We start from the raw sequence: 12,934 nt of genomic DNA, 5'->3' as shown, positions 1-12,934 counted from the left end.
TTAAAGGCATATGCCACCACTACCTGGTACCTTTAAGTCTTTTTTTTTTTTTTGAGATTTATTTATTTATTATATATACATTCTTCTGCCTGCATGTATGCCTGCATGCCAGAAGAGGGCATCATATCTTCATTGTAGATAGTTGTGACCTACCATGTGGTTGCTGGGACTTGAACTCAGGTCCTCTTGAAGAGCAGCCTGAGCCATCTCTCCAGCCCCTCTCATGAAAGCATCCTCAGAAGTGTTCTAGAAGGCTTGCAGGGCCTTCTAGATGCCTATTCTCCTTTACCCAACCTACATGGAATAGCTATCAAATTGAAGTTCCTGTGTGCAGATGCTGTGTTGTGGACAGCACTTGTGTATGCTAACAGTGCTTCAGTGCCAATGTGCACAAATCTCATTTATGCTTTCCTGAGTTCTGAGAAGTGTAGACACATGTAATCCTCTCCAACACCAACGTCTGTAACATTCCTGCTGAACAGGTGCTTTATGCCCATTTCCAGTCAGTCCCATCCTCAGTGCCAACCAGCATGGTTCTCACACTGCACATCACTTAGGTTTGTTCTTGAGCTCGTGTGGATTAAATATGGACTATTGATTCTTATCTCAGTAGATGCAGAAAAAAATGTAACAAAAGTTTCTATCCATTTTTGATAATATAAGTTCTCAGTGAGATAAACTAGGTATGAAGTCCTAGCCAAATATGGTGGCATACACCTGTAATCTCAGTACTTGGGAGGTAGGATCAGGAGTTCAAGACCAATTTTAACTTCATAGTGAATTTGAGGCTAGCCTGGGCTTTGTCTTAAAAAAAAAAAATTAAACAGGAAACCGGGCATGGTGGCTTAATCCCAGCACTCGGGAGGCAGAGGCAGGTGGATCTCTTTGAGTTCAAGGCCAGCCTGGTCTACAGAGTGAGTTCCAGGACAGCTAGAGCTGACAGACAAAGAAACTGTCCCTGTCTTGAAAAACAAACAAACAAAACTCAAACAGGACCAGTGGGGTTGGCTTGGTGGGTAAAGGTACTTGCTGCTAAATGTGATGACCTCAGTTCAACCCCAGAATTCACATGGTGGAGAGAACGGACCCCCTACGTTGTCCTCTGACCTCCACATGTGCAGTCTGGCACACATACACCTCACCCCTAACATAAAAAGGTAATTAAAAACTGGGAGGGAACCTAGATCGCACTGTATTTCTGGCTGGCTTGGAACTCAAGAGAAATTTGTCTGCCTCCCAAATACTGAGATTAAAGGAGTGCACCACTACACCCAGTCACAAACCAAGAGAACTAGCATTTAAAATAACTTTAGGTGGATATTTTTACAGTAAAATCGACTTTTGTATATCATTCTGAGCTTTGAAAAATGTCACGAAACCACCACAGTCAAAATATCTAATGGCTCCAGCATCCCCTGCCCTGAACTTCTCTTCTCTGCAGTCCCCGTTGTTACCTGTAGCAACCAGTGATCTGTTTTCTAATAGTTTACTTCTTCCAAAATGTCGTAAGTGGGATCCTATAGTTTGTAGCCTGTTGAGTCTAAGGTTTCCAGTTGGTGTAACTCTTTAATTCACCCATATTGTTTATGTATCTTTGCGGGTTTAGCTAGTGATTGGACCCAGGTGTCACATATTAAACAAATGTTCTACCACTAGCTTCATCCCTAGGCCTATCATTCCTTTTTCATTGCTGAATAGTATTCTTTTATGTGGATATACCATGTTTGTTTATTCTTTTGCCACTTGAACAATGTTTGGATTTCCAGATTTCGTGGTTATGAAGAAAGCAGCTATAAGCATTTCATACCGTTTTATAAATAATCTAACATTTCTTTTGGATTCATAAGTATCTAAGATTATTGATGGATTACAGAGTAGGACTATGCTTAACTTTCCCAGACTCTTCAAAAAATTTAAGTTATGTATCTATGTATCTGCCTCGGTGGGTGTGTGTGCACACTGTGTGTGTGGGCGCTCGGCGGCCAGAGTCCTTGTCATCAACACCTAGTGCATTTCAGCTAACTTTGCATAAGTGTGAGGTCATGTGGACATCTGGAGTCTGTCACACTTGTGTGGATAATCCATGTGCCTGTCTTTCCCTGGCCTCTCGGTCCCCCATGCCTGTATGATGTTTTCCCAGATATTGTGTAATAAGAGCTGTTACCGAAAAAAAAAAAGAAGAAGAGTAGCTTGTTTTGATTCACTGCAGTCAGTGTGAGTCTTCCAACTCCAATCTTTCTCAAAATTAATTTGACTCCTCCTCCTCTTCTTTTTTGGATAACAAAAAAATATTTTACTAGAACGTGAGTTTGGCAGAAGTCTCCAGACAAGCCGTACAAAGTGGTCACAAGCTTTCTTCTCTGGGGGGGAGCGGAGTCTACACTTGACAGCAGAGTGACAGCGTCATTAGTGAGGGCTGTGATGTTTATTTAACGTTCCCATTTCGGTTCAGACAATCAAGCTTGTCCATCTACAGCATCTAAAGTTAGACTTGGCTAGAGAGTATATTCTAAAAAACTGGCTAGTTGCATTTAACCACTACAATTAGATCCCGTAAGATAGGGGAGGAGAAGGAGATCATAGAACTAAAACCACTCTCCCCACTAAAGTGTAAAATAAAAACACCCATACCCCTGGCAGCTAACCCTGAGAACTACCTTCATCCACAGCGCTTTGTACTTAAACCCTGACGGGGAAACGAAGCCAAGCAGAGAGCCATGGCTTTTAAACATTTCACAACAACTCGGATGATACTAACAGCCTCTGCCCATGCTTTACAACAGTGAATCAGGACAAGACACAGATTTGCTAATGAGCATGTAATCACCTAAGATGAAGGTGTCTGAGCTTTTATTCTGCAATGTTTCTAGGACTGTGTCCAATGCATGCAAACAAAAAAGGGTGGAAGTCTTGGCAGAACAGGAGAAGTGATGGACACCTGATGGTCTAATCGACTTCAACATTATTCCTGGTACATAGCCTAGTCCATGCTCTCACTGCTTCTATGGCTTGGAATTTGTTGGTCTTCCACTGCTCGGCTACATCTATAGCAGGCTTTCTTGGACTTCCAGCCCCCAAATCATGACATGGAGACTTATTATTAATTATGAATACTCAGCCTTAGCTTAGGCTTATTTCTAGATAGCCTTTTTTGTTTTGTTTTGTTTTGTTTTTTGTTTTTTCGAGACAGGGTTTCTCTGTGTAGCTTTGCCCCTTTCCTGGATCTCGCTTTGTAGACCAGGCTGGCCTCGAACTCACAAAGATCTGCCTGGCTCTGCTTCCCGAGTGCTGGGATTAAAGGCATGTGCTACCACTGCCCGGCCAAGATGTATTTTTATTTTACATGCATGGGTGTTTTGTTTTATTTTGTTTTTGCCTGCATGTATGTCTGTGTGAGGGTGCCATATCCCCTGGAACTGTAGTTACAGACAGATGTGAGCTGCCATGTGGGTGCTGGGAATTGAACCTGGGTCCTCTGGAAGAACAGCCAGTGCTCTTAACCTCTGAGCCATGGCTCCAGCCTGCTTTTTTCTTTAATTAACCAATTTCTATTAATCTATGTGTTTCCCTGAGGCTTGTTTACCTCATCTATGTACTGCCATCCTGCTTTCCTGTTTCTTCTATGTCTGTCTGTCTGTTTATCCCCCTTTGTCTCTGCCCACCAGCCCTGCCTATCCCTCCTCTGCCTAGCTACTGGCCATTCAGGTTTTTGTTAGGCCAATCAGGTGCCTTAGGCAGGCAAGATGAAACAGCAACACATCTTTACATAGTTAAAACAAATGCAGCATAAACAAATGCAACACATCTTTACATAGTTAAACAATTATTTTGAAACACAAAGAAATGTGACAAATCTTCACATAGTTAAACATATCTATTCTACAACATTTCCCACTTTTTGTCTAAATAAAAAAGGAAAGGCTTTTACTTTAACATAGTAAAACTATAAACAATAAGAACAATTATCAAGTAAGAATTACATTTACAATATCTAGTCCATTTGTATTTGGCAAATTCAGAGAAAATACCCCATTATTTATCCTATCTTGGTGAATCCAAAGTTTTGTACCAAATTTATTTTCTATCATAATGAAGGAAAACTGTAATATAACTATCTATTCAACTTCATCAAAGACCCCAGAAGGATATAATATTACTTGAGCAAACAGGAAGTGCAATGCAAGCCACTTCCAAAACTATAAAATGACAGTGACATCTGTCTGGCTGCCTGGACAGTCACCCAACGTTCTTTTGCAATGTTGGGGCATCCATCTTCAGCCTACAAGCCTAGAGTACCTGACAGACTTTTCTGTGAAGCAGGAATATTGAAGGACTGTCCCACCTTGTCTTGGTAAAGTTCAGCAGTCACTTCCCTGTGTGTCCTGAAGAATATCTGGCAGACTTTTCCGTGAAGCAGGATTTTTGAAGGACTGTCCTGCCTTGTCTTGGAAAAGTTCAGTGCTCACTTTCTTTTGTGTCCTGCATGTCCAGTTGGGATAGTATACTGTCAGCAGTCAAGGCAAGGGCAGTTTCTTGCCCAAATGGCTAGCTTTGCCACATTGAAAGCAAACTCTATATAGAGATTCTTCAGTGCCTGTCATCCTTTTATGAAGTAGATCAGTGCTGCCAGGAGCAGACATGTCTCACTGCCATGAAAAGCCTTAGGTTATCAAAACATCTTAAATGCCTTATTCTGTAGGTCTCTGAAGTTTCTGAAGATCACCTATCTATCTAAAATTTATCTAACTATAAAAAACATACCTAATATAAGCACAATACCCCAAATGAGTTGAAACAACACAGTATAACAAAAATAACTTTAAATTTGTATCAATATAACAAAATCCATACCAATGTAAAATATTTGAGGTTAATACTTGTCTTTTTATTCTATATTCCTATATCCCTCCTAAACAATGACAGACATCCATAACCCACTGAATGACCAAAAACCACCCACCTCACCTCTTGGAATGTGGGCATTCTGTTCTCCAGACTGCTTCCTGTTGTCTGAGGGTGACAGCATCTCCAGGGGACCCTGAGAAAATTGAGATGATGGTCAAGTCCTGGGAAAACTAGTTGTAACATTTGTTGTCCAGTCTCAGAACTGTTCCCATGCAGAAGGATCAGTATATATGTCACCTGTCTTGTAGTTTTTCTTGGTTTATTTCTGTATGTCTGTAGCCAAGATTTTCAGGAGGTCTCCCCTGGTCAAACCCGATCTCTATTAACCTTGAATGAAACCACAGCCTTTCATTTCCTGTGGAAACAAAAGCATAACCTCTCTCCCAATGGAATATATTTTCTGAATTCCATTTTAAAGTTAAGATATCCCTAAAGTATCTAGGCTGGTTTAATTCAGCAGTCCCTCTTACAGTCCAGTGTCTCTCAGCAGCTGTCGGTTGCTCATCAGCATTTTAAAAAATTCAAAGTCAACACAACACTCTAGAGGATCCATATTACAGACTTAATTATTTTTAAACTATTTCTTTTTTTCCCTATGACTGTTTATACCCATTTTCTTTTCTTTCTTAAGCACCTACACACATTTTTAAACACACTGTAACCTGTTTAGAGTCCCCCCCAGTCCAGTTTGGATCTGCTTTACTGTATCTGTAGCCTTTTCTGACTGTGTGAGGGAAACCTTAAACTGCTAAGTGTGGAAAATGTTGCAGCATGGGTGTGTGGGTTCACGTGGATCCATGGAAGGAAGACTCAGAAGCACCTTAAGGATGAATTTAGGGGCTGGAGAGATGGCTCAGTGGTTAAGAGCACTGTCTGCTCTTCCAGAGGTCCTGAGTTAGATTCCTAGCACCCACATGGTGGCTCACAACCATCTATAACAGGATCTGATGCCCTCTTCTGGAGAGCAAGTATACACATAGAGCACTCAAGACATAAAATATTAAAAAAAAAAAGAATGAATTTAACCTTTTATGACTGCAGGATGTTCCAGTCTCTCCAGACTGAAGCACTTTCCCTTTGGCCAGGGCATTTTTATTTTCTCAATATTTACACTTTAGCAAGTGGATTTCCATATGCTCAAAACATCCTGAAAGGAGCTCCCAAAAATACAAGGTCAAGTGCATATTCCTCAATTTCTCAGGTACCACAGTTTTCCAGTGCTGTGGGATATTCTGTATGCTGTGAATATGTGTTGCTCTGATTGGTTGATAAATAAAAAGTTGATTGGCCAGTAGCCAGGCAGGAAGTATAGGCAGGATAAACAGACAAGGAGAATTCTGGGACGTGGAAGGCTGAGTCAGGAGACACCAGCCCACTGTCCAGGGCTGTAATTGCACACAGGTAAGGCCACAGAACATGTGGCAACATATAGATTAACAGAAATGGGCTGAATTTAAGTGTAAGAGCTAGTCAGTGGTAGGCCTGAGCTAATGACCAAGCAGTTTTAATTAATATAAGCCGCTGTGTATTTTCTTCTGAGTGGCTGCAGACCAGGTGGGACACAGAAAAACTTCAGTTACATTCCAAGTTCCCTGAACCAAGTTTTGCATAGGCCTTTGTATCCTTGGGAGACTCTCAGACAAGATTCACTTAGGGCGATAAGAGAAACAAAAGATATGGGTTGAACAAAGGATGGACTAGGGCTAGGTGCTCCTCTCTGGAGCAGGAATGCAGCCACATAAGCGGCTTAGTGCTGGCAGCTGGCTCTGCCCCACTTGGGTCTGTGAGAGCCAAATGTTACACCTCCTGGGCCTGGCTGAGAGCTGCTTTTAAGCAGGAGCTGCCTTTAATCGCCCTAGTTCTAGGAAGTTGGTGCCCGCAATGTGGCAGGCATTTTAACTTAGCTTGTGGTTTCCATGTAATGTGCCAGCTGTACGGTGCTCGTACATCAAGTGCTCGCTGTAGGGCAGAGGTGCCCCTCCATATGCTACGAGCACCAGGCCACTAGGAAGCCATGTTGGGTTGTTTGTTTGTTTTTTCTTTTTTCCCCAGCTTTCTCAGGCCCTATGTAGAAATACATGCCCCACATTGGGCCCCAAATGTAGCAGGCTGTGTTGGCCTGCCGGCCCCCAAATCATGACATAGAGACTTATTATTAGTTATGAATGCTTGGCTTTAGTTTAGGCTTGTCCCACTAGTTCTTATAACTTGTATTAACCTATTTCTCTTCAATTATGTTTTGCCTGGGACTTTTCAACCTTTCTTTCATTCTGTATGTCCTACTTTCCTGCATCCTCCATGTCTGTCTGGCTGGCCTTGGGTGTCTCCCCTCTCTTTCTCCCTCATTCTCTTGTGAGCCTAGATTCTTCCTCTTATTCATTCTCTCTGCCTGCCAGCCCTGCCTATCCCTCTACCGCCCAGCTATTGTCCATTCAGCTTTTTATTAGACCAATCAGGTGCCTTAGACAGGCAAGGTGAAACAGCAACACGTTTACATAGTTAAACAATTGTTCTTCAACAAAATACATGTAACACATCTTTACCTATTTAAACAAATATTCTATTCCCCAACATACATCATTTGCTAATGGGTCATCTGGATTCAGAGCATTAAACAAAGCCTGGATCAATAGCAGAACTGTACGGATCTGCAGTGCGGGGGACCACTTACCTTTCAAAATATCTTGTGGTGGTTTTGTGTTCCCCAAAATACTGTGCACACTAATAAACTTATCTGGGGTCAGAGAACAGGGCAGCCACAATATTAAACATAGAGGGTAGGTAGTGGTAGCACACGCCTTTAATCCTAGCATTCCAGAGGCAGAAATCCCTCTGGATCTCTGTGAGATTGGCCACATTGGAAACAGCCAGGCATGGTGACTCACACCTTTAATTGTTGTTAGAGTTTTCCTGCCTGGCCCACAGTCAGGACAAATCTCTCTCACCCGCCAGTCCCAAGCCGCTCAAACCCGATCAAGTAAACACAGAGACTTATATTGGTTACAAACTGTATGGCCGTGGCAGGCTTCTTGCTAACTGTTTTTACAGCTTAAATTAATCCATTTCTATTAATCTATACCTTGCCACGTGGCTTGTGGCTTACCGGTACTTTACATCTTCCTTATCCTGATGGCGGCTGGCAGAGTCTCCCTTTTTCAGCTTCCTGTTCTCTCTCAATTTTCCTCTGTTAGTCCCGCCTATACTTCCTGCCTGGCCACTGCCAATCAGTGATTTATTCATTGACCAATCAGCAACACATTTGACATACAGACCATCCCACAGCACTTCCCCTTTTCTTTTCTTAAAAAGGAAGGTTTTAACCTTTACACATCTCCAAAGTCAGCTTGGTATATTTGGGAATTTGGGCGTAGCTTCTCTTACTACTTCCTGCTGGAGGGGGGCGCTGTATCTTCTGGGGAAACAAAGAAAATTTTAGGATCATGGAGTAGTCCGTGAGGCTGTATCATCTGAGCCAGTTGTCTTGAAACGGTTCTGGATGTTGGATTATCTGGGCCATGGTGTCATCGGAGACCTTTCAGGGGGTCTTGGCTGGTCAAACCTGATGTATCTTACTCTGGAACAAATCCATAGCCTCTTGATTTCTGTGGAAACAAAAGAGACTCTTTTCCAAAGCAACATATACTTACATCTAAATTTTGAAGTCAAAGTATCTTTAAAATATACGTACTGGTTTAACTCAGCTTCCTTTACAATCAAACATCTCTCTGTAGTTAAGAATCCCAAAGACAACACAATCCAGACTCTCTGTGTAATAGTCATCTCTACGTGGCTTATTTTTTATATTAATTTTACTGTCTCTTTAAAGATTTTATATTTTAAAACCATGTATTTGTTTCTATACTGTATATATCACCTTTTTTTGTCTCTTTCAAGCCTACGTATATTTTACACACATTTTAAACTATTACATCTGAATCTGTCTTATTGTGAATCTATTGCTTTAAGCTGCAGCAGCTGTGGCTGCTGGCTCCGCCCACCGCAGCTTCCCAACACGGCATGGTACTTTACCACCAGCTCTGGGAGCTATCGTGGGTCTATGCTTTTAGCCAAGCAGCGTGTAGCCCAGAAACCTCTTTTTTTGTTTTGTACTAGCAAAGGCTAAATCCATAATGTAGCTTAATGTGCCATTTGCAGAGGCCTCATTCCCGCCATACTGCAGGTCGAGCGCGCACGCCAGCAACCCGCCAGTAGCTCAAACCGGCAGCTGCCGCTCATTTGAGAGAGACAATTAGGAAGCTGTTTTTAGCTCTGTTTTAGAATCTTTTTTCTCAGGTTTTAGGTGGAAACTCTTGCCCCACGTTGGGCGCCATTTGTTGTTAGAGTTTTCCTGCCTGGCCCACAGTCAGGACAAATCTCTCTCACCCGCCAGTCCCAAGCCGCTCAAACCCGATCAATGAAACACAGAGACTTATATTGGTTACAAACTGTATGGCCGTGGCAGGCTTCTTGCTAACTGTTTTTACAGCTTAAATTAATCCATTTCTATTAATCTATACCTTGCCACGTGGCTTGTGGCTTACCGGTACTTTACGTCTTCCTTATCCTGATGGCGGCTGGCAGAGTCTCCCTTTTTCAGCTTCCTGTTCTCTCTCAATTTTCCTCTGTTAGTCCCGCCTATACTTCCTGCCTGGCCACTGCCAATCAGTGATTTATTCATTGACCAATCAGCAACACATTTGACATACAGACCATCCCACAGCATTTAATCCCAGAAAGTGAGCCTTTAATCCCAGGGAGTGATGGCAGAAAGCAGAAAGGTATATAAGGCATGAAGACCAGAAACTAGAAGCATTTGGCTGGTTAAGCTTTCAGGCTTTCGAGCAGCACAGTTTAGCTGAGATTCATTCTGGATGAGGACTCAGAGGCATCCAGTCTGAGGAAACAGGATCAGCTGAGGAACTTGTGAGATGAGGTAGCTGTGGCTTGTTCTGCTTTTCTGATCTTCCAGCATTCACCCCAATACCTGGCTCCAGGTTTGATTTTATTAATAAGACCTTCTAAGATTCATGCTATAATATCTAAACATATTCTTCCTAATTCGGCTATCTTAGGATGACAAATATTGGTCATGAAACATTCTTTAGGTGCTGACAGTTCAAGTTTAAACATCCCTCCCCCAGAGGGGAATCCTGGGTCCAGTAATGACAACATGAAAAGAATGGACTTGCTTTCATCTGGTTCTGCTTTAATGCCTGGTACTGGTTCTGCCAACACATACTGGGTTTCCTTCATGATGCATGGGGGCAACCCAGCCATCTTCTCAGATCTGCAGTTTGGCCTCTGCTTTTGTCTCTGGCTCCGCTGTTTTCTTTCATTAGTTTGATTTTCAGGAACTTTTAGAATCAGCTTTGTGGTTTTTTTTTTTTTTTTTAACCAGTAAACTCTGGTTTTGTTTGGGACCAGAACATTGCCATCTTAGCAACATGGACTGTTGCAGCAATCGATATGGCTGCCCAGGACTCTGGGTTTCCTGCAACAGAGATGTGCAGTTCTCAGCATAGAGATTTGGCACATATTTTATTCAGTTTTTGGACAAGTATCCCACATTATTTTTGTGCTAAATTAAGTATTATTTTTCTAACATCAGATTCCAGTTGTTCACTGCTCATATGTCAAACTCCAGTGGCCTGTTTTATATTAGGCTTGTATGCTGCAGTCTTGGCTGCCTTGATGGTTGAAGCAGCTCTTTATGGGTTTCTTGGGCTTTTCCCTGTGGACAATCCTATCGTGTGAAAACGATTCTTTTTCTGGCTGCTTTGTGTGCCTGTTACAGCATCCCCACTGTGCCACACATATACTCCGAGATTTGGTTTGGATGAAAAAACTTTTGACGGTGGTCCTTTGGGATAATTTAAAAAAAAAAAAGTTTCATCCTGTGAATTGAAATTACAAGATTCAGGAGACAGTGGGGAGAGAAAGGGGAGTGTAGCTAGAGTTTTCCTGCCTGGCCCACAGTCAGGACAAATCTCTCTCACCTGCCAGTCCCACAGCCACTCAGACCCGACCAAGTAAACACAGAGACTTACATTGGTTACAACTGTATGGCCGTGGCAGGCTTCTTGCTAACTGTTCTTACAGCTTAAATTAATCCATTTCCATTAATCTATACCTTGCCACATGGCTCGTGGCTTACCGGCATCTTCGCATGCTGTTTCTCATCATGGCGGCTGGCAGTGTCTCTCTGACTCAGCCTTCCACTTCCCAGCTCTATTCTCCTCCTTGTCCCGCCTATACTTCCTGCCTGGCCACGGGCCAATCAGTGATTTATTTATTGACCAATCAGCAACACATTTGACATACAGACCATCCCACAGCAGGGGAGGGGGAGGGAGACTGAGAATATGAATCATCAGTGTGCTTGTGTTTTGGAAAGGGCAGCCCATCAGGAGGGTTAAGAGGAGGCTGGGCCACATGCTGCTGTGATGTGGTGGGCAGATCTGTCTGGATGTGAAGGAGGTACAGTGCAGGTTTTGGTCAAATACTTTCACGTCACCTCTGGTTCTGGCTTAACACAATTTCAGGTTTCCTATAAATAAGAACATTTCTGATATTTGAGGAAGACCATGCTTACAAAATTGGCTGGATAGAACAAGTGACTTTAAAATAAGGTTGTCTTTTCTTTTAGAGACAGGGTCTCACTATGTAGCCTGGGCTGGCCTGGAACTCAATATATAGCCCAGGCTGGCCTCAAATTCAAGAGATATGCCTGGCATCTTTTTTTTTTTCAATCTAAAAGAATTTTTGCCACCAAAAGCCACATGAGACAAGTAAGTGTTGGACTTTCACTGCCTGACTGGTCACAGAACATGTGTCCCACTCCCCCTTTAGAGACAGGGCCTCACTCTACAGAAAAGACTAGCTTCTAGCTTCTAATTCCAGTGACCAGCCTGGAATTTCTAACTAGAATTAAAGGCCTATGCTACCATGCTTGGCCTGGTGTGTGTGTGTGTGTGTGTGTGTGTGTGTGTGTGTGTGTGTGTGTGTGTGTGTGTGGTGTCTAAGAAGGTTTTTAAAAAAATAACATTTCACGCCTTTAATCCCAGCACTCGGGAGGCAGAGCCAGGAGGATCTCTGTGAGTTCGAGGCCAACCTGGGCTACCAAGTGAGTTCCAGGAAAGGCGCAAAGCTCCATAGAGAAACCCTGTCTCGAAAAACCAAAACCAAACCAAACCGAACCAAAACAAAAACATTTCAACATTTTTTTCATTGTAAAAAATTAAAAAGAAAACAGAACATAATTTTAGGGATATATAATACACAAATGTTGAGGGGGAAAGACGGAGATTCCAGTAAATGTAGGTAAAAGATCCGGACAATTAGAAAAATATAAAAGCCCTTCAAAATAAAATATACCGTTTTGTACCTGCTGAAGTGTACATCAGGCCTATGTTTACATACATTCTGCCTTGCTTATTCTTTATCCGTTTTAGTATCATAGTATCACATTGCACAAACCATTATCCTATTCCCCGGTAATTCCTTGAAGATTCTATCTCCTCACCGGTTAGCTCTCCCGCACCAAACTGCCCGATGTGCTGTCTGGGACTATTTTCGTTTAGGACTCAGGTATATGAGAACAACGTTAGGGCCAAATTACCGCCCATGAGGTGAAGACTATAACTTTTCCTCCGGGATCCTGTGGGTCGTGTCAACTTCAAAGGCAGCCTGGCACACGCCAGTTAGCCCAGCACTTGAGAATGGGGAAGGCTGAGACAGGAGGACCACCGTGAGTTCAGTCTGGGTTACATAGTGCGGACCAGTGTCTCGCAGATCAAATAGGAATTTCCGCGGAAGGCTATAGAAATACCTGCGTGGCAGGCACACACTCCACAGAGTTGCCACACTCCATAGAGCGAGTCCACGACCGGGTTTCCTCACCCATTACCGGAAGTGTAGCTCAGCTATTCCACAGTGTCCCGCCCGCTTCTACGTGGGCGCGCTGATGCGGAGGCTTCTGGGAAGTGTAGTCCGGAATCTCTGTCCCTGGGCGCTCCTCTGCCGAGGCCTG

Source organism: Peromyscus californicus, unplaced genomic scaffold (assembly GCF_007827085.1).
Source record: "Peromyscus californicus insignis strain IS unplaced genomic scaffold, ASM782708v3 Scaffold_4__1_contigs__length_199733344, whole genome shotgun sequence".
Taxonomy (NCBI): domain Eukaryota; kingdom Metazoa; phylum Chordata; class Mammalia; order Rodentia; family Cricetidae; genus Peromyscus; species Peromyscus californicus.
The sequence above is the reverse complement of the archived record's forward strand: the minus strand, read 5'-3'. Positions refer to the sequence as shown.